Below are 22,530 nucleotides of genomic sequence, written 5' to 3'. Positions count from 1 at the left end.
TGCAGGATATTAGAAGGGACTTTACCTTCTCAACTTGGATTCAAATTTACTTCTCTATGTCCTCAGGAGTAAATGCAGGGGTGATCTGAGCATCCTGTTGTCTGCCACTTGAATTCCCCGTCCCACTCCACTCTGACCTGTTGCTCTGTGGTCTCCTGTGCTGTTACAGCAAGCTCCACTGCAAATTGAGGTACAGCATTTAATCTTCTATCTGCATGGTGCTCCGGGTGTCAGAACATGCAGACGTGACTTCCTGCCTGCATGTTGCAATGCCTCCAATCTTTTGTTAATGTTTTCATTCTAAAACTGTTCCCATTCACTCAATGACCGGATAAAAACTCAAAGTGCTGGAGTAACTCAGTGGGTCAGGCAGCAACTGTGGAACAAATAGACAGGTGTTTGTGTTTTGCTCGGGATTCCAATATCAGTAGTTTGTTGCATCTCCATTGACCAGGCAACCTTGTTTACTGTTTATCCCCACGGTCACCCAGGTTTTACCCCATTAGACAACCCCTCGCCCATCCTCCCTTCAATCTCCCTAACAAATTTATTTTGGCTCTTTGACCTGAAATTTTATTTTGACTTCTTTTACCTGAAAACTGCCTGTTTCTTTCCTACAGATGTGGCCTGAAATGTTGAGTAGTTTAGTTTAGTTTAGTTTACTTTAGAGTAATTCAAAGATTTTATGGTTTTATTTTAACCCAATGTAGAACTTTAATTACAAAATATAATACTAAGTATGAAAAGGTCTGAAATGCATTGGACTTACTTCCCTGCAGATTAGGGTTATGTTTATTCTTGTAATGTGTACTGTAGTATAGTGGAAAACTTTGTTTATCGTGCTATTCAATCAGATCAGATAATACTGTACATAAATATACAATTAAGTCAAACTCAAGTACAATAGGTAGAGCACAGGGGAAGATACAGTGTGCAGAATATGGTTCTCAGCATTGTAGTGCATTAGCTCCACAGACAAAGTCCAATGTCCGCAATGGGGTAGAAGTGAATGGGACAGTGCCACAGCTTATGAAAGGAACATATGAGGTACAGCAACTTTGCTTGTACCTGCGCAGGCAAATGCTCTGTTTGGCATCTTATCTGAAATATTGCACAGTTGACAATGCAATGCTCCCTCCAGAAGTAGTTCTGTGTTCCAGTCCTGGAGTGAAGCTCCAGCCCATGAACTCTGGCATCTATATTTTCAATTTTTGCAAGTTAGACCCATTCTGGGGAAAGGCAGTGAGCGAGTTTGGTTAGAAAACCAATAAAGTTTGGACCTAATGTTCTGGGACCAGCCTGAGTTGAAGTGTGCCAGTAAACTGAGAACATTGGGCAAAAGACTGAATATTTTTGCCAGCTCATTGAATATTTTTGAATTTCCAAAGCAATTAGAATGAACAGGCACAATAATAAAACATACAATTCATTTTCATTGCCATTATTTAATGGCACTTTGTTAGCAAGAAATTTGATGTAGTCTGAAATTGTTTGCTTTATAAAGAAGAAAAAGATAATGAAAGCAAACATGGCAACCTACTCCTCAAATCCACCGATGTCTCACTGAATTTGATGATAGGGTTGTAAGGAACATTGACTTCAGGTATTCAGAGAAAGGGAGTGATTACTCCTATTAAACCTGAATGCTGAGCCTATAGGATCATACAAAAGCAATACATGTGTTAAACTTACACATTCCAGTCATTGAAATGCAGGCACTAGTTGTCAGATACATTAAGGATAGTGGAAGAACATAAATTTCAAAGATCTGTTTAAGATCTGGTGAAATAAATGTTGAAACTAGATGCAAAGAGACTCTTCCTTAATCTGACTTCCAGGTTTACCTGAAGAAAGCAAAGGGCAATTCAGAAATGTCGGATATTGCTATCAATTCTGGGATAGAGCTCCATGAGCATAGAAGGGAGCATCTTTGATGCAGAGGAATACTTAGACTTATAGAAAGATGGTTTAAGTCTTCTTCATCAATCGCAATGGCTTCCTATTCCCCAATTTCTGCACCTTCCTCAAAATACACCAACACAAAACACAGGAAAATAGGAGTAGGAGTAGGAGTAGGCCTCCAGCTATGACCATGGCTGATCAATGCTGGTCTCAACTCCTCCTGTGCCAGCTCCCCATAGCCCTTAGTTCCTCAATATTTCAAATATTTATCTTCACTGTACATATATCTAATGATCTGGCCTTACCACCCTCTGTGGCCGAGAATTTCAGAGATCCACTACCTGCTGAGAAAAGAAATGTATTTGTGTCTTTTTTTAAATGACCAGTCCCATACTTTGTGACTACATCTCCTTCTTTTGGACTTTCCCACAAGTGAAAGCATCCCAATATATTCCCTGCCAATGCCCCCTTGGGATCTGATCTGTTTGAGGAAGATCACCACTCATCACTAAGGAATTTTGTGCCAAACTGCCTACACTCTCAAGTGTCGACACTCTCGTATGTGTATATAATACTTGCATCCCTTCTAACTTTGTTCATTTGCTGTCTTTCTCCATTTGGATAATAATCTGCCTTTGATTCCTCTTACCACAGTACAAGACCTTACAATGTCCTCAGGAATATTTAGATATTGTTCATTTGTCCTGTATGGACAATGTCAGCATTTTTACTTTCAAAATGTTCCTTTGGACTGAATGGCTTGGTACACCTTTGCAGACGGTAGTTAAGAATAAACCATATTGCAGTGTATCTGCGACTCTCTACAGGTCAGGCTGGGCGTTATAAGGACTCCCTGGAGGGAGTTCATAAACCACACCTCTTTTTAGAACAATACGGTAGTTTTGTTATTGTCATTACTAATGTAAGCTTTTAAATTCGCTTATGCCTTTAAGTTCCGCAGACAGGGGATATGGTTTGAATTTACTTATCTACATTATTAGCCTTAGTTTCTGGTTTACTAGTCCAGTGACAAAACCAGTATGCTTGTTTACCCATTGTACGGTAGATTAATGGTTGAGTCTTTTATAGACAAAGCTAATGAGTATTGAGCAAAATAAGCCGTATGCTAATATAATGTGAATGGCCTCTCTAATATTCATGTATTAATTTTGTTCATACATTTATAAGATTACAGTCCAGTTACCATATGTCAAATCACCATATTACATTTGAGATGTAAATTCAGAGTGAACACTTATTTTTTGTAAAAGATAGACACAAAATGCTGGGGTAACTGAGCGGGATAGGTAGCTTCTCTGGAGAGAAGGAATGGGTGACGTTTCAGGTGAAGAAGGATCTCGACCTGAAACGTCACCCATTCCTGCTCTCCAGAGATGCTGCCTGTCCCGCTCAGTGCCTCTAGCCTTTTGTGTCTATCTTCGGTTTAAATCAGCATCTGTAGTTCCTTCCTATATTTATTTTTGCAAAACATACTCTCCCATGACAAGCACTTCCACAAAGGAACATTATTGTCTTGTTATCAAGAAAAATGCAAGACTATTCATTGAATTATTCTGTAAATGCTTTATCCTGTGAAAAAGACGTGCAAGAATTGTAGCCATGTGTGCACCAGTATAAATTTTAATCAAAATAGTAAAACATTCTAAGGAAAAAAGTCACAAAAAATCTTAAAGTAAAATTACCATTAAATCATCATGGAAACTTACAAAGAATGCACTAATTACAAATGTTAAGATTTTTCTTCTAGACAGAACCAGTCTCAACGAGTTTCCCAAAGCAGTCCATGATCAATTATATTTTAAAGTCCAATTACTGTTTTGTTGACAAATTAAAGAAGATGCATAGAAATCCTTGATTTTCTGGAACATGTATTTTTGACACATCCTATTTCTAACGTTTCTAACACATATCCTCTCAAAATATGGAGACACAATGAACTGCAGATGCTGGTTCACAGCAATGATATAAAGTGCTGGAGTAACTCAGTGGGTCACGCAACATATCTGGAGAATATGGCTAAGTGATGTTTCGGGACTGAAAAAACGCCCTGACCTGAAATGTCACTTATCCATGTTCTCTAGAAATACTGCCTGACCTGCTGATTTACTCCAGCACTTTTTCTTTTTTTCTCCCCCCTCTTAAAATATCTTTGGTCTGGAATATGTTGGAGACCCAAGTTGGTGGAAAAGTGGTAGGGCAATGATGGGTCTAATATGAAATCAAGATTTTGCAATAGTAGCCCAAGAAAGCAATTTCCTATGCTATCTTATAGGTTCAACATTTCATTTACTGTCTGTTCGATGAGATCTGGGATCTGCGATGGAGACAGAGAATGAACTAAGAGGGGGATAGTGTCAACTTGAGCCAAAACAGGGACGTGATAAAATATGAGCGGGGAGATAAAAATTGAATTGGGAGAAAAGATGAGACAGAAAGGAAAAATAGGAAGAAAATTAAAATTAACATTTTATGTATTGAAGAATAATTTACTACTTGCAAGGGATCTGTTCTGTTTCTTGGATAAAGATGTTGAGAAGCAATACACCACATGTATTTCTCCAGTAAAATGATTTTAAGTACTAGATTTCTGCAGCAAGTATAATTGGTAACTAATGTGGAAGTACATCAATTTCATGACACCCACAATGACTTTGACTGTGCGCTGCTGTTTTCATAAGGAAGAATGCTGGAAGCCATCCAGCAATTCAAAGTGATCTACAAGTCACGAGTATCTTTTGCCACAAATTGCTGGGTGATTTATTCACTAATAACAGCACATTAAACTCTTCATTATATTGCCAGCAATTTATGGCCCAGTAAATCTCCTGTTAAATTCATTAATTTAAATATTTTTCAGCCACATGGAAGGTTGGTGACACAGAACACAAACACTCTCTAAATTAATGCGAGGATGGAATTACAGACATTAGGGAGAAACTGAAGGGGAGACTAAAATTGTACTTGTTGTAGCTCAATAATAGTGTTCAGCTAATTATGTGCATGGAAAACCATTCCATAGATATTATCCCAATAGTTTTGTCAGTTCAAAGATCTATTAAAATAATACTTGCAAATAATGAGGAAAAATAGTTTCACATTCTTTCCTTGTGTTTGTGTCATTTAGAACAAAGAAGGTTGACATCAATTCTTTCTGTTTGTGAGTGTTTTTCACTCCATCCCTCCAGACTCCATGGCTAAGTGTAGAGAAGCTGCTCCTGATATCGGATGGCACAAAGACAGGGACACGCATATACAGTTTTGCTCAAAAAATGCAAGGCACAATATTTTTGCTCAGAAAATAGTTCGGATTTGAAATCCAGTTCCTGTAAGTGTGGATAGACACAAAAAGCTGGAGTAACTCAGCAGGATAGGCAGCATCTCTGGAGAGAAGGAATGGGTGATGTTTCAAGACAAGGCCCTTCTTCAGAAGTGTGGAAGCAGAATCAGTTAATGTCTTCAAAAGAGAATTAGAAAGGCACTTGAGAGAGAGTAATATGCAGGTTGGCTGGGCAATGGTAATGGTGATATTGTGCCACTGGAAACCACCATGGTCTCAATGGGCCGAATGGCTTACATCTGTCCCATAACAGTTACATGACACAGTTCTATGATCTGTGGTGAACAATTATGTATATTTTGTAAGTTGGGCACTAACTGTCCTGCGTTTAAGGGCAAATATAGGCTTCAATTCATTCAGCTAATTAAAGTTTTTATGTCACTACAAAATAATGCCATGTAACTATCAGACTGGCATTTCAGCACATGGTCCTGGTTCCTAGGTTTCTTATGTTGCCTGTAAGCAGTGGAAAGCAGTGGTCCAGGGTGCAGTGGACGATTGTAGTGTTACTTGCAACTAGTGGGTTGCACAGTAGTTGCAACCCACAACCCCTGCTGTGGGTTGTGTTACTTGCACAACCCACAGCAGGGGAGAAGGGAAGAAAAACAAAGATGGGGCTAAAACTGTCAGATTTGAAAGCCAGAGACCTTAATGGTACAAAGTGCTGGAGCAACAGCACATCAGGCAGCATCGTGGAGGACATGGATAGGTGAGATTTCGAGTCCAGACTTTTTTTCAGACATTGTAATAGGGGAGAGAAAGCTGGAAGAGAGGTGGGGGAGTGTGAAATGAGGTGGGGGAGTAAAGAAAATTTTATTGGAATCTCTAAACACAACCATAGCATCGCAGGCACACATTCTAAGTATATTAATTATTGTTTTTCCTAATTGTGAAGAACCATTTTTGCATTGATTTCTTTAAGTGGGAGCCTCCTAATGGTATCCAAGAAGTCAGCAAGAAACATTAGGCGTTGGGTTCAATATTACAGGTCATCCACCTATGTGGTCTCGATACATCAATAGTCAGGAGTTTCCATTTGTTGTCTGACAGGTAGTCTTCTCATCAAGCAAATTGGAACGAAAAATTAAAACTATATTTTATCCACTAGAAGATGTAATTTTGAAAATGGACCACAATTTTTATCTTCTGAAACAGAATGAATATATTTGACATATAATATTTAACAGATAGAATATATTTTACAGTGAAATTTAATTTGCTTTTTGCTTACAGAGCATTAGATATAATGGTTTTTTAAAAAAATCCATTGATGGGCAACATTTATTTTGCATATTAGTAAACCCCTGAATGGAGTCAGTCCCAACCTCACCGAGAGTTCTTTCCCTCTGTGACTGTTTATCACTCCACACCTCTCCACACTCTGCTTGTTTCAGCTTAAGAAATAGCCAAAGACTTAACCTTTGGCTCTCACCAGCTCTCAGTGGTGGGAACAGGCGAGATGAGCTGCCAATCAAACCTATTATTGCTCTCCTGGGCCTCTGAAAGTACCATTGCAATAACGTGCATGTGAATGGATTAATGAACCCCACTGTTTTAAACTGATATGGTAAACAAAGAATTCTGTAAGTCACTTCATGGAGTCCTGGCTACTGGGTTGAATGCATGTTCCCAAATTGTTAGTAAACTCTGTGGATTTACCTTCAATGCACTGAATTTAACTTAATCAAAATACATACGAGCCTGAAAATTTTCCCAAACCAAGTAGTGTGTTTCATTGATGATGATCAATTGCAGTTGGGAGGACCACTTGTTACCTTTGGGTGTGCTGCTCAGATAATCTTTAAGCTCACCGCCTTATGAATTTTTGATATCTGCAAGGTATCTTATATTAGTGCTGCATGCCAGGCAATTAATTACTTTTCGAGAGATTGTTGCTACAAATTTTATAATGCATGAAGCTCAAGGGAATTTGTAGGTGGCATTGAGATGGGCAGAGATACAGGAAAGAATCAGTGGGGAATTGGTGGTCATGTGAGAAAGAATAGATCAGAGGGAAATAATTGAAGTCATGGGAATTCCCCTGAGAGCTTGCAAGAGCAGAACTTGTATCATAAGGAAATATGAATTTATGAGTATGAACGGTGTGTGGCAACATGGTTTAAGGTTATAGACATGGTTTAATGTTCTCCCACCTTCACTGCATTTAGCACAATGGGCCACTATCAAAATTATATCTTAGAACTCATAATAGATGTAAAAAAATGGAACATGTTAACCTATTATTGGTCACCTTACATTGTAGTCTAGAATTAAACTTGCTCCCGTATCCCAGTGTGAAGAAGGGTCTCAACCTGAAACGTCACCCATTCCTTCTCTCCAGTGACGCTGCCTGTCCTGCTGAGTTACTCCAGCGTTTTGTGTCTACCTCCCATGTGCATTGAGTTGTGTGAAGATACTCGAGGTTCATCACAAACTGGCTTCACGCAGCAGGTCCACAATGGAACGAGGAAAGTGAAGACCGTAAAGGGAAGTCTTTGTGATGGGGCTGAGGAAGTGATGGTGGGAGTAGATGGTAGTTTTGAGAAGTGAATGGTGCTACTGTGTGGGTGCAAAAAAGGAAAGGAAGAGGTGTGTTTGGAATGTGTTGCAACATTCCACAAAAGAGACTCATCTGGCATTAATACATGTATTCAATGCCTGCAGCTGTTCCTTTATACTTAAACCTGTGAATTTTACTTTATTTTGAAACATAACACTGCAACATAGCCCATTCCCAAATTCTTCCCAAGAGGTAAAGAATGCCCAAAAATCCCAAACCATAAGGATCATTCTTTCCTTTAATTTAAATATGCCTTTTCTCACAGAAACTAGTGCAGAGCTGTGTGTAGTGTCCAGTGTTAGTAAATGTAGAAAAATAATAACTGCTGTTCTGGTCTGGATATTTTCCAGAATCATTTTATTGTGGAAACATTTTGCCTTTAGTTTGTAAAATGGATTAGTTTCCTGACAATATGAATCTAAAGCCACAATTTCAACCCAACCAACTTACAAACATTTTGTTTAATTGGTTAAAATTCTGAGTACTGGCGTTTTGGGGCTTTCTGACTGAATCTCAGTGAATTGTGTCTTAACTCCAGAACTGGCTTGGATTAGAAAGCAATTTCCAGAACGAGTCTGGCACCTTTAAGTTCAACAAGGGGTCTAGTGACACAATATTGATCAGGCTGGGTCAGAAGTCTTGCTGAGTCAGTTTAATAAATCCAATGGCATTGACCTCTCAATCCGACTGACATGATTGAAAACTGAATTTAAGATGGCACTCACTTTGAAGCACATGGATCATTATAATCCATCTTATTTATGTAGTGAATTTCCAAGCCAGTTTAGAACCAATCAGGCACTTCAGCCCACTTAGTCCATGCCGACCATTGATCTCCTGACCACACTAGTTCCATGATGTCCCACTTTCTCATCCACTCCCTACATAACGCGGGACAATTTACAGGGGGCCAATTAACCTACAAACCTGTGTTTGGATGTGGGAGGAAACCGGAGCACCCCGAGGAAACCTATGTGTTCTTAAGCAGAACGTGTAAATTCCACACACCGACAGCACCCAAAGTCAGGAATGAACCTGGGCCTCTGGTGCTGTGAGGCAGTAGCTCTACCTGCTGTGCCATTGTGCTGTCCACAATCTGATTGTCTGTTTTCCTTTTTCCCCTTATCCTTGCTGAGCCTTTATTACTGACAATGGGTATTTTTCCTTTACAGCTTCAGACGAACAAACTTTGTTGGAAGAGCAGCTACAACAATGAGGAGAGCAGTTGCGGGACTGAATAGCAATACTGGACTTATCCAGCCCACAGATAGATTGTTGACACCTTGGTGCAGCAGCAGCATCAGTGTGTTGGAATTTGCACTGGCTGAAAACAACACGATTCAGACTGATGAAGATGCTGGAAATCTGAAATAGGAAGAATGTACTGTAAATATTCATCAGGTCAGGTCAGACCATGGCAGCGGATAGAGCGATTTGCCAATTTTGGGTGATGACATTTCTCTCATTCTTCCCCACAGGCGGTGTATGAATCGTAGAGCGATTTTAGACAATAGACAATAGGTGCAGGAGTAGGCCATTCGGCCCTTCGAGCCAGTACCGCCATTCAATGTGATCATGGCTGATCATTCTCAATCAGTACCCCGTTCCTGCTTTCTCCCCATACCCCCTGACTCCGCTATCCTTAAGAGCTCTATCTAGCTCTCTCTTGAATGTATTCAGAGAATTGGCCTCCATTGCCCTCTGAGGCAGAGAATTCCACAGATTCACAACTCTCTGACTGAATTTTTTTTTCCTCATCTCTGTTTTAAATGGCCTACCCCTTATTCTTAAACTGTGGCCCCTGGTTCTGGATTCCCCTAACATTGGGAACATGTTTCCTGCCTCTAATGTGTCCAACCCCTTAATAATCTTATACGTTTCGATAAGATTTAGCTTTTATTATTTTCATTAAAGGGGCTTGAACTTGTTAGTGCTCATGCAGGTTGGAATGGTATGCGCAAGACCCTCCTGCCTCAATGTACACTGGTGGAAAAGTTAAAAAAATATATATATTATGATATACTGATGAACGAAAAATATATATGTCTGATAATATTTATTTCAAAAAGACACAGGGAACTGCAGATGCCGGAATCTTCAAAACAAAACACAAAGTGCTGGAGGAACTCAGTAGATCAGGCAGCAACTGTGAAGGGAATGGACATCCGATGTTTTGGGTCGAGACCCTTCTTCCGACTGGTAGGAATGTCTAAGAAACATTTAGACAGGTGCATGGACAGGAAAGGTTTCGAGGGATATGGGCCAAACGCAGGCAGATGAGACTAGTGTACATGGGACATGTTGGATAGTGTGGGCAAGTTGGACTGGAGGGCCTGTTTCCACGCTGTAAGACTCTATGACTAGTGTTTCAAATTTGATTATACACTGACTTATATAGTACTGCACTGCCCATGATGAATTATTGGTGCTGAGGTGTTTTGGTGTGGTGCTTAGTGCCTGTAATATTAATTGGGAACTTGCTTGTGATTAAAGTTACTGAAAAAAAAAAATCTGTGTGTGGGAAATGAGTGAGAAGAGTAACTCCTACAGGGTAAGTATTTGTCCATTACGGTGATTTAGTGGAATTTGGAAGGGAGGACTGTAAAGTGTCAGGGTGCTTTAGACACAATACAGGGACATCAATGGCATGGAAACATGTGTGATTGTGTGGCGGATATAACATCCAGAGTAAGTTTCTTGAGTGAGGTAATGAATGGATCTGTGTAGGGAACAGTACACAAAAATGTCTCTGTGGCATAAATAGAAAGTGCATAAATAAGCAAAGCCAATATGTTTTCATTTACTCAGTCCAGAAGGGTTCAAATCTATATTTACCTTCTATGTTCCAATATTGGTTTCCTGACTTTGTGCTGCCAGGCCTTCTCTAACTCTGGCAGGAGAAGTTGAAGGGAAGGGTGGGTTTACAAACACAACCTGGAGAACATACAGTGTATAGCCACACTTGCTGTAAATCTGGAAACATATACTTGGACATTTTGCAAACTCTGCTAGAAATGAACAAAAATAGAACAATTGGTGTGAGGATCGGAGTGAACTCGGAGTAAAGGGTTCCAAAAGAATGCTTTCTTAAATGTATGAATTATTTAATTGGATTTTAAATGTCTCAACTGTACACAAAGATTGATTTTTTTAGCTCAGCTGAATAACTATTTGGTAATTTTGTTTCCTTGAGTACTAAATTTTTCACCAGTTGATGAATCCGTGATGGTGGGATAAAGGATTTTCAGAATTTGTAGTAAAAACATAAAATATTGGAAATAAGTAATGGTTAGGCAGCATCTGTGGAAAGAGGGGTCAAGTGAAAGTTCCTGGTTATTATTTGAACTGGGTGTGGGCTGGTTATCACACCTTGTTGAGTTTGGTGTAGAATTGTTTAGTTTAGTTTAATGTCACGTGTACACTGAAAATCTTTTGTTACTTGCTAACCAGTCAGCGGAAAGACAATACATAATTACAATCGAGCCATTTGCGGCGTACAGGGACATGATAAGGGAATAACATCTAGTGCAAGGTAAAGCCAGTAAAGTCTGATCAAAGATAGTCCAAGGGTACCCGATGAGGTAGATAGTAGTTTAGAACTGCTCTCTCGTTGCGGTAGGATGGTTCAGTTGCCTGATAACAGCTGAAAATAATTGTCCCTGTATCTGGAGGTGTGTCATTTCACACTTCTATACTTTTTGCCTGATGGGAGAGGGGAGAAGAGGGAATGGCCAGGTGTCAAGTCAGAAATCTCAATGAGGTTTCTTGAGCTGTTGTTTTGCTTCATGGAATTTGTGCAAGATTTGGGAAAAATTAAAATGATAGAAGCTCAGGATCATCTTAGTTGACTAAATGGAGTTGCACAAAGTGGTAACCCAATTTGCACTTGTTTTCTCCAAAGACTGGTTCCAGTGACAAGTGATCAGGCTTGTATACACTGGAATTTAGAAGGATGAGAGGGGATCTTATCGAAACGTATAAGATTATTAAGGGGTTGGACACGTTAGAGGCAGGAAACATGTTCCCAATGTTGGGGGAGTCCAGAACAAGGGGCCACAGTTTAAGAATAAGGGGTAGGCCATTTAGAACTGAGATGAGGAAAAACTTTTTCAGTCAGAGAGTTGTGAATCTGTGGAATTCTCTGCCTCAGAAGGCAGTGGAGGCCAATTCCCTGAATGCATTCATGAGAGAGCTAGATAGAGCTCTTAAGGATAGTGGAGTCAGGTGGTACGGGGAGAAGGCAGGAACGGGGTACTGATTGAGAATGATCAGCCATGATCACATTGAATGGCGGTGCTCGCTCGAAGGGCCGAATGGCCTCCTCCTGCACCTATTGTCTATTGTCTATAAATAGTGGCACTTTTGCCACAGATCTCTGTAATACTTCCAGCATTTTGATCTCTAGGTAAACAGCATCTGCAGTATACTGCTTTTTACGTGTGTATCTTTGAGTTTCGGCACTCTTTTCCTTTTCTACTTCTGGCCTCTATTTTCATTATCATTTTACATTTATATTTTCTCCAGACAGAACATCGGCCATAAAGGAGTCTTTAGCATTTCCGTCCAGCCTGCATTCGCACCGTCACTGTTCCCTGGGCTCCTCGATCACGGATATTCCTTTCATTCTCTTCAACCCTCTGCTTTTTCTTCTGATACAACTTTAAATATGTTTATTTTTAACTTTTCCTAATTCTGATGAGAGATCACTGGCCTGAAGTATCACTTTTTCTGTAACTGTTTCTCACCTGCTGAGTATTTCCAGCATTTTCAGTTCTATGTTTAATTACTAGTTTTTGCAGTATTTTCCATTTGAAAAACTGAAAGCTTTCGCCAACTTGTCATCATTGACCATTTGTTTGTATATGCCGTAGTGGCTTGTGTTTGGAGATGTGTTTTCTCTTGTTAATGTTTATTAAGTGATAGGTAAATTTTAATGGAAATATGCGGGCCAAGTTTTTTTAAAACAGAGAATGGTTGGTGCCTGGAATGTGCTACCAGGGGTGGTGGTGGAGGCAGATAGGATAGTGGCTTTGAAGAGGCTGTTAGACAGGTACATGGATATGCAGGGAATGGAGGGATATAGATCACACACAGGCAGATGGAATGAGTTTATCTTGGTCTTATGTTCGGCATGGTCATTGTGGGCGGAAGGATCTGTTCTTGTGCTGCACTGTTATGTTCTATGTTTATAATGCTGTGAATCTTAATATTCTGAGTCTTTATTTAAAAAAAATCTGAGGCAGCATAGTAGTGTAGCAGGTAGTGTTGCTCCTTCATAGTTCCAATGGCCTGGTTTTAATTCTGACCTCTGCTGTTTATGTGGAGTTTGCACGTTTTCCCTATGACCTCGCACAGCTATCTGGACTACACTTCTTCCCACCCGGTCCCCTGCAAAAAGACTATCCCCTACTCCCAATTCCTCCGTCTACGCCGCATCTGCGCCCGGGATAAGGTGTTTCACACTAGGGCTTCCGAGATGTCCTCGTTCTTCAGAAAACGGGGCTTCCCCTCCTCCATTATAGATGAGGCTCTCACTAGGGTCTCTTCTACACCCCGCAGCTCCGCTCTTGCTCCCCCTCCCCCCACTCGCAACAAGGACAGGATCCCCCTCGTTCTCACCTTCCACCCCACCAGCCAGCGGATCCAACATATCATCCACCAACATTTCCGTCACCTACAACGGGACCCCACCACTGGCCATATCTTCCCATCCCCTCCCCTCTCTGCGTTCCGCAGAGACCGTTCCCTCCGTAACTCCCTGGTCCACTCGTCCCTTCCTACCCAAACCACCCCAACCCCGGGCACTTTCCCCTGCAACCGCATGAGATGCAACACCTGTCCCTTTACCTCCCCCCTCAACTCCATCAAAGGACCCAAACAGTCTTTCCAGGTGAGACAGAGGTTCACCTGCACCTCCTCCAACCTCATCTATTGCATCCGCTGCTCTAGATGTCAACTTATTTATATCGGCGAAACCAAGCGCAGGCTCGGCGATCGCTTCGCTGAACACCTGCGCTCGGTCCGCATTAACAAAACTGATCTCCCGGTGGCCCAGCACTTTAACTCCCCCTCCCATTCCCAGTCTGACCTCTCTGTCATGGGCCTCCTCCAGTGCCATAGTGAGGCCCGCCGGAAATTAGAGGAGCAGCACCTCATATTTCGCCTGGGCAGTTTGCAGCCCGGTGGTATGAACGTCGACTTCTCCAACTTCAGATAGCTCCTCTGCCCCTCCCTTCCCCTCCTCCTTCCCATATCTCCCTCTATCTTCCTGTCTCCACCGTTATCCTTCCTTTGTCTCGCCCCCCTGACATCAGTCTGAAGAAGGGTCTCTACCTGAAACATCTCCCGAGATGCTGCCTGACCTGCTGAGTTACTCCAGCATTTTGTGAATAAATCGATTTGTACCAGCATCTGCAGTTATTTTCTTATACTTCCCTATGACCTTTTGGTTTCCTGCTATATCCCAAAGATCAGTGAGTTTGTTCGTTAAATGGCCTCTGAAAAATCCCCCTAGTAGGTCGGAGAGAGCAGAATGTGGGTGGGGAGATGATGGGAATGTGGGGAGAATAGCTGGCAGGGATGGTGGGCCAGAAGGTCTGTTTCCATTCTGTGGTATTCTGATTCCACTGGGCCAGGGTCCCGACCCAAAACATCATCTGTCCAATCCCTCCACAGATACTGGCTGCCTGACCCGCTGAGTTCCTCCAGCATTGTGCGTTTTGATACTTAGCTAGAGTGACTTCAGCTTGGTTTGATGTACAGCTCTATCCCAGACAGCAAGAAATTGCAGCGAATTGTGGACGCAGCTCAGACCATCACACAAACCAACCTCCTTTCCATTGATAGACACAAAAAGTGACCCGAAACGTCACCCATTCCTTCTCTCCAGAGATACTGCCTGTCCCGCTAAGTTACTCCAGCTTTTTGCGTCTATCTTCCTTTCCATTGACTTTATACCACACGCTGCCTCGGCAAGGCCAGCAGCATAATCAAGGATGAGTCGCACCCTGGCCACTCCCTCTTCTCCCCTCTCCCATCAAGCAAAAAGTATAGAAGTGTGAAAACGCACACCACCAGATTCAGGGACAGTTTCTTCCCAGCTATTATCAGTTACCAGGCAACTGAATCACCCCACCAAACTAAAGAAGGCTGCCACAGAAGGCTGTGGAGGCCATCATTGGATATTTTTAAGGCTAGAATCAGATAGCTAGATTCTTGATTTGTACATGTGTCAGAGGTTATGGGGAGAAGACAGGAGAATGGGGTTAGGAGGGAGAGATGGATCAGCCATGATTGAATGGCAGAGTAGACTTGATGGGCCGAATGGCCTAATTCTACTCCTATTCCTTATGACCCTTTAACCTTATGAGAGCAGTCCTGGACTACTATCTACCTATTTGGTGGCCCTTGGGCTATCTTTGATTGGACTTTACTGGGTTTTCCTTGCACAAAACGTTATTCCCTTTTCATGTATCTGGACGCTGTGAATAGCTCGATTGTAATCATGTGTAGTCTTTCTGCTGGCTGATTAGCACGCAACAAAAGCTTTTCACTGTACCTCGGTACACGTGACAATAAACTAAACTAAACTAAACTGAACTGAGCTTTTACAAACTCCATGTAAGAGAGGAGACCTTGTTGGGCCAGAGATGTGTATTTGGATTGAAATCTGCCAATCAAGACCCACAGCCACTCTTTTCTTTCGCAGACAAAAGCAATGTAATTGTGGCATCAGGGCAGGTGATTGATTCGCATCGACAACGGTGACAATGACACCAAATACAATCCGTTGGTCTCTTAGCATCAGATCCTATTGTTGTGGAATCCACTCCCGGGGGGGGGGGGGGGGGGGAAGTACAATTGAGGACGGTTTTTGAACAGAAAGTGTACATGTCACGGGGTGGCTACTCATCAAGATGCAAAAAAACGCGGGGCCCTGCTTCACTATAGGAAGAGGGCGGCAATAAAACAAAATAAAACAAAAGGAAGGTTTAAAAAAAAGGTTAAATAATCAAGGGAGAACTGTCCGCTGCTGCTTGTTTCCATTTTGAATTTGTCCTGCATTCATTCCCGGCTGCTAATATTGCCCTCTCTCTGTCTCACGGCGCACTACATGGGATAATGAAGGCAAAGCCCACAAATAGAGCAAGGACAATCGTCAACTGTTTGCCGTCCAACTACCGTAAATACACGTATTAACACACGGCGTGCTGCCCCTCGTGTGATCAGAAACGGCTGCTGCGTGAAACAAAATACCGGTCGTCTGGCCAGGGTTGAAAAAAACACATTTAAAATCGGAACAGCTGCTTCTCGGTGTCAAAATGTTTAAATGGACCGGCAAGCAAACAACTGTGTGGCGTGCGGTGAACACGGCACCGAGTAACTGCTGGGGACTGCCTTTCATTCAAGTGCCACATCTCACTTGTGTCCGCTGTAGGGCCAATGCCGTCACGCCCACTGTCAGAGAATCGTCCATTGCACCCAGTCGGTCCACACCCCTCCCTGTACAAATCCTACACACAAATAGGAGGGCGGGATCCCATCAGTAATGTACAGACAGACGATGTATAATAACATTGTAGATTGCACAGAACTTTTGCTAGAATGTATTACTGCATTGAACGTTCCTAGCATGAAATGATGGTCGAAATCTGGCCACTCATTCCGGAACCATCAGATTGGGTTGCGATAAAACAAATCGAGAATGATAAATCGAGAGGGGTACATCGTGAATTATAGTCCAGCCCTTCTGTTCTTTTCTAGTGCCCTTTAGCGACGGGCGAAATTCAGATTAGAGAACTAGGCGATGGATTTAAGCAAAGGTTTTAGTGAAGGCAAATTTCCGAATTTAAGAGTCAAGAGTGTTTTATTGTCATTGTACCAGATAGAACAATGAATTTCTCACTTGCAACAGCACATTTGTAAATTGGAGTGAACAACAAATATGCTGCTTGCTGATCACCGAACCATTTCCAACGTGCTTCTGAATGATGTTTCTTCAACCGATGTAAAAGTAACACTCGGTTACAGTTGCAAATTATGATATAGCTACGATACAAAAGTAACACGTTATTTTTTAGCGTCAAGCAAAATAGAACATCGTAACAAATGGTTATTGTTGTTCTACCCGTGCGCGTGGAAACGCTCTTCCTCTCACGGCCAAGTGATCAAACATTAAAGACAACATTACTTTCATTTCCAATTACTTTTTTAAAATAGGAAAGACTGTAATAATATTAATTTAATGTCAGATGAGTGAAAATTCACGCCGTGTCTTTGGGTTAATAGTTTAAGTTGTAGGAAGGAACTGCAGATGCTGGTTTAAACCGAAGATAGACACAAAATGCTGGAGTAACTCAGCGGGACAGGCAGCATCTCTGGAGAGAAGGAATGGGTGACGTTTGGGTCGGTCGGAGTCTGAAGAAAGGTCTCGACACGAAACGTCACCTATTAATAGTTTGTGTTTTCTACAACTCCGAAAGGCCATTTTCCTAAAGGTTTTGTTGAAGTGTTTTGGACAGTGAGTGTTTCCTCATAAAGGATTTTTTTGTTTCTCTTTGTTTTACAATCAGTTCTCGTGATTGTAAATATTTATTTCTGGTATTCGATTTTATGCCATTTCAGCTCATTTGGCGACTGAAAACAAATCGATACACAAACGCAAAAAAGTTGAAATGAACTCCAAAACCTGATTGTACAATAGCCAACTACAGAGAGAATGACCGGGAGGAAAGTAGGTACTTAGTTGTTCAAATATCTGTTAACAACATGTGATCCATAGGCGACGTGCTGGCGAAGAGTATTTTTAAATGGGGTTGACGCAGAATTTAAAACATTCCTCCACAAAGTTCAGCTGCTTCTAGTTTGAATATAGAAGAACACGTGCTTTTTACATTCAGCTGTTGGCGGTCATGTGATTGTTTCCAACTAGCCCTTCTCGGCTTCTAAATTTTAGCCCCAAAACCAGTTAGAACACATTACATGTAAACCCCACCGAAAGTAACGGAACCGCCATGTTGCAGCTCCCGGTTTACGTTTTCTTTCTTTTAATTGGACTTTCAACCCTTTTGACCTAAATGACACCAAGGATGATTGCAACTGCGAAAATGATACCTGCTGGAAACGGCTCTCGGGAAGTGTTGGAGGAGGTGGGGTGAGGGTCGTTGGCCAAGCGCTAGAGTGTAGGGCAAAGCAGAATGGCTTTATAACTGCAGGATGATAGACTACAGGGGCCTGAAACTGCACGAGTTGAGCCATTTTTATGGTTCTATAGCATGCACCACAATGCCAGTTTCAGGGCACCAAGTTCAGCATCATTGCCATTCAATGGGTACAGGTATGTTAATATAAACACATCAACGGGTAGACACAAAATGCTGGAGTCACTCAGTGGGACAGGCAGCAAGAGCCAGGTGTTTTATTCTCATATGTCCCAGATAGAACAATGACATTCTTACTTGCTGCAGTACAACAGAATATGTAAACAATATAATAAATGAGAGAGAAAAAAAGTTCAGTGTGTGTATATATAATTAACTCTTCTTTGCTTTCTCTGTTAATTTTAATTTCACCACCATGAGCTGTATCTCTTTTTGTTTTATTTTAAAAAGTCATGGAAGCAGAGATTAGGCATTTGCAAGCAATAGAACTCTATTGTATCCACAATATAATTGAAAAGACATTTAACGTAATACTTAGAGCCAAGAAAATTTCAATTGGTGAATTGATTAGTTAAAAACTCTTGACAATCACTAAAATGACCAATGCTGCCTGACGTGGTACAGAAGCATGAATCCAATTCAAATAGACACAGTGTTGGAGTAAATCACCGGGTCATGCAGCATCTGTGGAGAAAAAGGATGGGTGATGTTTCAGGTTGGGACCCTTCTTCAGACAAGGGAGGGAAGGTGAAGAGCTGGTATAAATCAGGACCTGATCTTTTCACTGGTTAGTTGATATGTCAAACAGTGCAACCCTGTATATCTCGCACACAAAATGATGTAAATCTTTCCAGGAATGACAGAAATAAAAAGTGTTATCCTTGTTTATGAAGTTCATTTTTGAATGATGTAAAACTGAGGGGGTTTAGTGCAATATACTGCTTACCCACAAATGTGTCATTATGAGATATTCACATTTGAAAAATCCATTAATCACAAAAAAAACAAGAAGGTGCCTATGTTATTTGACCAACTTATCGGTTGAATTTAAATATGAAATTTTTACATGTTGTAGGGTAGTGAGTAAGGATCGTGTTAATGCATGTAACTCATTTTTCACAAAAGTGAGGGTTCGCACTATATTACACTGACCCCCTCAATTTTATGTTAAATTCAAAACTAAACTATGGTAGTAATGTACATTATTAATGTCTAAAGCTAGCACTTCTGTATCAGTGTGGGTATGTATGCATTACATTTTATTACACTAATATAGAATGAAAAGAATGAAAAAATATCTTGACATGTGTTCATAGTTATTTTATTCACAATATTAGGATTTCTGGAAATACGTTTGATGTCACTGATTGCAAATGTGTATGGGCAGTCTCTAATGAAATGTATGTGAGAGAACAGTGATCATGATAGGGAGAACCATGTGCTGAGAAGTGTGTGCATGACTGATTTTACATATATATGAGAGAGGGAGAGGGGGAGAGATATAATTAGAGGAAATCGCAAGAAAGAAACTAGAGATACAGACTGTCAGAAAGCCTTTGATAAGGGCCCCCATGGGAGATTGGTGAGTAAAATTAGAGCACATGGTATTGGGGGTAAGGTGTTGACATGGATAGAGAATTGCTTGGCAGACAGGAAGCAAAGAGTAGGAGTAAACGGGTCCTTTTCAGAATGGCAGGCAGTGGTGAGTGGAGTGCCGCAAGGCTCGGTGTTGGGGCCGCAACTGTTTACGATATATATTAATGATTTGGACGAAGGGATTAGAAGTAATACTAGCAAGTTTGCAGATGACACAAAGCTGGGTGGCAGTGTGAACTGTGAAGAGGATGTTAGGAGTTTGCAGGGTGACCTGGACAGGTTGAGTGAGTGAGCGGATGCAGTATAATGTAGATAAATGGAAGGTTATCCACTTTGGTGGCAAAAACAAGAAGGCAGAGTATTATCTCAATGGTGTCAGGTTAGATAAGGGGGAAGTGCAGCGAGACCTGGGTGTCCTTGTACACCAGTCACTGAAAGTTGGCGTGCAGGTACAGCAGGCAGTGAAGAAAGTTAGTGGCATGTTGGCCATAACGAGAGGATTTCAGTATAGGAGTAAAGAGGTTCTTCTGCAGTTATCACATCTGGAGTATTGTGTACAGTTTTGGTCTCCTAATTTGTGGAAGGACATCCTTGTAATTGAGGCAGTGCAGCGTAGGTTCATGAGATTGATCCCTGGGATGGCGGGGCTGTCATATGAGGAAAGATTGAAAAGACTGGGCTTGTATTCACTGGAGTTTAGAAGGATGAGAGGCGATCTTATAGAGACATATAAAATTATAAAAGGACTGAACAAGCTAGATGCAGGAAAAATGTTCCCAATGTCCAGAACCAGGGGCCACAGTCTTAGAATAAAGGGGAGGCCATTTAAAACTGAGGTGAGAAGGAACTTTTTCACCCAGAGTGTTGTGAATTTGTGCAATTCTCTGCCACAGAGCGCAGTGGAGGCCAAATCACTGGATGAATTTAAGAGAGAGTTAGATAGAGCTCTGGGGGCTAGTGGAATCAATGGATATGGGGAGAAGTTGGGCACAGGTTACTGATTGTGGATGATCAACCATGATTACAATGAATGGCGGTGCTGGCTCAAAGGGTTGAATGGCCTCCTCTTGCACCCATTTTTTTGTGTGTGTGTGTGTGCGTGTGTGCGTGCGTGCGTGCGTTTTCTTTCCCCCCCTCTCTATTATTCATATATATGAATATGTGTGTTAAACTTGTGCAGAGTGTGTGTTTGAGCAATGCAAGTGAAAACGGCACAAAAGAGGGGGCTGTGGAGGAAGGATGGGAGAAATAATAAATTCAGAGAAATTAAGCGGGGGAAAACATTTTAAAACAAAAATAACGACAAAATGTGAGTTGATAGACGAAATATGTTCTGCGTTTTAATGGTATCATCACACATACTGTTCCCCCACAACACTGATTACACTGCGAGAGGCCTAGCGAACGGCTGGTTTTGCCTACTAAAATGGCGGATGTTCCGCTCCTTTGTGTACTACACTTCGGTATAGGCGATTTCAATGGAGTGGTCCATCTTGTTCCTCTAGTATCTTTGCCGGTGATGGACTGGGCAGTGTCCACAACGTTTTGTATTCTTCTGCAGCATCTCTGGAGAAATGGAATGGGTGACATTTCGGATCGAGACCCTTCGTCAGACTGATATTTCAGATCGAGACCCTTCTTCAGAATTGGGTATTTGGTCTTCTGGAAGTGTAAATTTTTGACCTCCTGTTTTTCAGGACCTCTGGACTAAATAGCTCCTGAAGTGATTGTGGAAGTCACAGCTGCCCTTGCAACCTCTGCCGGTGAGTGTATTAACGATCTCTGGTTGTTTGCTGCAGGTTTACTCTCAATATTTTGCCTTTTGGTTTGTCTGTAATCTCTCCCGGACTTTAGGCAGATACCCGGAAGTCGGGCAGTCAGATATTGCGTTGCTCACAATCATGTTACCAAATTTATTTTGGTGAGGCCGGTGGCCTAATTTTGAGAAAGAATTGTGCATCTGATGTCTACGTGTTATTTTTGTGTGTCAATAAAGTGACCATAATTCTACTTTTCTGTAATTGTGTTGCACTGGAGGCATTGATAGGTTCACGGTAATCGGCGACACCATCCCCCTCTCCTTCCTATTCGCCTCTTCCTTCCATCCATCACCACCTCCTCCCAAGATCCATTCCACTCCAACACCCGAGATGCCGACCGTACAGTGCTGAGATCCCACAGAGTTAGGATAAGTGGTTAAGCAAAGGTTAAAAAGCAGGACCTCAAGGATAGTGATCTCAGTTCAGTTCAGTTTAGTTTATTGTCACATATACCGAGGTACAGTGATAAGCTTTTTGTTGCATGCTAACCAGTCAGCAGAAAGACAATACATGCAATACATGAATCAATCCATTTACAATGTATAGATACATGACAAGGGAATAACGTTTAGTGCAAGGTAAAGTCCGGTCAAGGATAGTCTGAGGGCCATCAAAGAGGTAGATAGTAGTTCAGCACTGCTCTCTGGTTGCAGTTGGATGATTCAGTTGCCTGATAACATCTGGGAAGAAACTGTCCCTGAATCTGGTGGTGTGCATTGTCACACTTCTTTTCCTTTTGCCTGATGGGAGAGGGGAGAAGGGACAGTGGCCAGGGTGCGACTGGTCCTTGATGATGCTGCTGGCCTTGCCGAGGCAGCGTGAGGTATAGACGGAGTCAATAGAAGGGTGGTTGGTTTGTGTGATGCCTGAGCTGTGTCCACAATTTGCTGCACTATCTTACGGTCCTGGATGGAGCTGTTCCCAAACCAAGCTGTGATGCATCCTGATCAAATCCTTTCTATGGTGCATCTGCAGATTACTCGCTGTACGATGTGCTAGTGTGGGTAGGAATAGGAAGATAGTTCAGGTGAATGCATGGCTGAGGCATTAATGCAGGGGGCAGGGATTCAGATTTTTTGGACCATTGGGATCTCTTCTGAGACAGAGGTGACCTATACAAAAGGTTGCATTTCA

At 41.7% G+C, this 22,530-nt stretch overlaps 1 long non-coding RNA gene across 1 annotated transcript; it reads left to right on the top strand.

Annotated features, from left to right (window-relative positions):
• Positions 1–9,769: 9,769 nt before the first annotated feature.
• LOC144603482 (uncharacterized) lies at positions 9,770–21,344 on the top strand. The gene is made up of 3 exons (XR_013548628.1): positions 9,770–10,019; positions 17,445–17,553; positions 21,274–21,344. It is a non-coding gene; the product is annotated as an uncharacterized LOC144603482 (long non-coding RNA).
• Positions 21,345–22,530: the final 1,186 nt, after the last annotated feature.

This window comes from Rhinoraja longicauda, chromosome 20 (assembly GCF_053455715.1).
Source record: "Rhinoraja longicauda isolate Sanriku21f chromosome 20, sRhiLon1.1, whole genome shotgun sequence".
NCBI lineage: Eukaryota > Metazoa > Chordata > Chondrichthyes > Rajiformes > Arhynchobatidae > Rhinoraja > Rhinoraja longicauda.
This window is presented reverse-complemented; position numbering and strand designations above follow the sequence as displayed.